At 43.2% G+C, this 3,117-nt stretch overlaps 1 pseudogene; it reads right to left on the bottom strand.

The window, feature by feature from the left end:
• Positions 1-1,011: 1,011 nt before the first annotated feature.
• On the bottom strand, positions 1,012-2,836 carry LOC107665252 (serine/threonine-protein kinase pim-3-like; annotated as a pseudogene).
• Positions 2,837-3,117: the final 281 nt, after the last annotated feature.

Consider the following 3,117-nt stretch of genomic DNA (forward strand, 5'->3'; position numbering starts at 1 on the left):
AAAGCTTTTGGCTTCTCTCCTGAGGCCACAAGAGGGCACATCGAGCAAAATATTATGCACGTTTCTTCAAAGCGTAATAAAATAACATGACTATCTTTGAAAAAAAGTGTATAGTGTTTAAAATAATGTTTATAAACCCTATATAATTAATAAAGTTGCTTAAACAATTGGGAAAAAAACAGCACCATGCATGTATGTATAGTTTAATACAAAGGACCGAAAACCAATCACAAAATGACCCAGACAATCAAGCCAGAAACATCTGGGAAACATCTGCAAAACTGGAGCTGCCATGAGCTCTGGAACCGTAGCGGGTTCTGGGGCAGTAGCAGCAACGGGAACCTTCAGGCCGGGACCTTCAGCTCTGGGACCAGGGTGGCTCTGATAAGGAACCCTGTTGAGTGACATCTGTGGTGCCTGTGACTCTGACCTCTCTGACCTCAGCAGGTCCTGGAGCAGCAGCGTTTAGGGCAGCATTCACATTGATTTCTGGAGCCGCCCTGACAGGATCTTTGGGACACGGTATGGCAGGAACTTTTGGAGCAGCATTGTGAGGGACCTCTGGGACCAGAGAAGTTGTGAAATGGGCGTCCTGGGATTTTTCAAGTGAGGAACCTCTGTGGAGCCTCAGCAGCTTCTGGAGCAGCAGTGACAGGAACCTTTATCACAGCCTTCACAGGGATTTCCTGATCAAAGGCAGCTGAGAAAAAGAGCTCTGTGTCCATGACTGAAACCCCTGATGCATCTGTGGCACGGATCTCTGGGACTCGGACGCCGGTGGCAGGAACCTCTGGAGCGGCAGTGAGAGGAACTTGTGAAGCGGGCTTGACAGGGAACTCTGGGACGCTCTGGGTGACTCCATTATTAAAAATATGATTGGATGGTGCAGTACTAAACTAAACTAACTATTTACAACTCACATCCCTCGGCGAGTAGTTCCGCAAGACGCTAAAACTACAGCCTCAGGCCAAGGCGCCAGACGCAACCAAGGTCTGCCAGCCCTGCAAGACGCTAAGGCTGGAGAGATGAAGTCAGCAGCACTCCCAGCGACCACACTGTTGCCTGCTTCCCGTAGTACTCGCCCTTCTCAAAGTACTAAGGAGGGAAATTTGCTGTCCCTGGAGGAAAGAGTGTGTCATGTCTAAGTTTGCTTTAATACTTTTCTCACTTTACTCTGACTGAAATGGCAAGATTGGCTTTCATCTTCTGAGAATGTTGTGACTGTATTGTTAATATCTCGCTGTGTCCCATCTGATTAATACATGCTGTAACGGGTCACTCGAGTTTAAGTCCCAAACGAGATGTTTGAGAGATAATACATAACACTGAAGGTGATGTAGGCCGAGCTTTTCAGGAGGTCCCCAACACCAAAATCGATCAGTTTGACCTCCATAGTCTCAGTGTTGAACAGGAGGTTGGCCATCTTGATGTCCCGATGGAAGACCCCCTGGGAACAGCAAACGACAGCAGTATCGATCGCCTGCTGCATGAAATGACACACCAACGCCTCACAGAAGAGGTCGCCCTGATGCTCCCAAAAATCATGCATGTCCATGCAGGGCGAAGGCCGCTCTAAGTCCATCATGTACTGGTCGGGATGGTCCTGCCAGTCCAGCAGCTCTATGATGTGGCGACAGCGGGGGCCTTGATTGGCCATGACTGTCAGAGCCACCTCTAGAGGAACTGGACTGGGACGGTCAGGCTAGAAGAAAGACTGATTTTTATGATGGTCAGCTGGAAGTGGTTTCTCAAATAAGGATTTAGCTCAGTCTGTTTGTCTACTGAAATATCTGTACTCTGTCTTTTATATGAATCTAAAATGTTATAAATTGCAAACAGTGAATGAGAGGTACGACTCGTTTTCTGTCTTCATTGTGAATTTCACAGCCGCCTGAAGGCCGTCCCTTCAACGACGGAGCCGCATCCTCCTTCCCTCAACTTCTTGACGATGATATATGTCCAGGAAATGTAGTCTATTAAAATATAATTAGTTTTTTTTTTAGTATTAAATAAAGCAGTGTCCTGCAGTACGGCACGCCATACTTTTTCTAAAACTATTTTACCATTGTTTCTAATTCTCATATAATTATTATACTTCTACTTTTAATTACTTCATTTTACTTGAGAGAGATATTGCTGAATCTATTTTTAAAATTCAGCTGACGCGCTTTAGGTCTATTTAAGTGAACTGCAAAAAAGCCAAATTGTGTAAAAACTAAAATGGTTTAAAATTATGAAAAAACTAGAAGAACTACCTTCCAGGAAATATTACTGCAGCTACAGCTGTATTATTTAAAACAAACCTTCCTGTAGAGTGTGTGTGTTATATATTTTGGGTTATGACAGTAAACTCACCCTTGTTCCTCGCAAGGCCGTAACCATGTCTTGAACATTGGGGGGGACCTACTTTTATTTATATATATATACACACACACACACACACAGAGAGAGAGAGAGCGAGAGAGAGAGAGAGAGAGAGATCAAAGGACTGCGGCTCTCTAGGACCGAACTTGCCTACCCCTGATTTAGGGATTACTTTTGATAACTTGAAATCTGGAAATTTTACATTTCTTGAAACTATGTTATCCATATTAAAACATTTATCACATAGTGGAAAGAGTCATTAATCTGCATTTGTATAATGTGTGATGATGATGATGATGATGATGATGATGAGGGTTTTTATATGTGTGTAAATGATTGAGAAACTTTTTGGTGCACTGCATATACTGCATACCATAGACATATAAAATACCTAGACGCCTCATATTATTCTATATGTCTATGGTATGCAGTATATGCAGTGCATAGGGGCGCCGCACACAGGGGGCGCCATTTTGCCGAAATCATTCTGTGAAAATCTTCTTTAATAAAACGTTATAAATAATCAAACGCTTAGTTATTAAAAAATAACACAGAGAGAGAGAGAGCGAGAGAGAGAGAGAGAGAGAGATCAAAGGTACAGTACAGAAGACGTCCTGTAGAGAAGTCTGATCTAAAGAGAGCAACATCTACCAAAAGCTTGTTTTAATTAACTAATATCAATAAAGTATTACTCGTATTAATTCTTCATTTAGGTCAGGGGTAGGCAAGTTCGGTCCTAGAGAGCCGCAGTCC

This window comes from Sinocyclocheilus anshuiensis, unplaced genomic scaffold (genome assembly GCF_001515605.1).
Source record: "Sinocyclocheilus anshuiensis isolate Anshui unplaced genomic scaffold, SAMN03320099.WGS_v1.1 scaffold483, whole genome shotgun sequence".
Lineage (NCBI taxonomy): Eukaryota > Metazoa > Chordata > Actinopteri > Cypriniformes > Cyprinidae > Sinocyclocheilus > Sinocyclocheilus anshuiensis.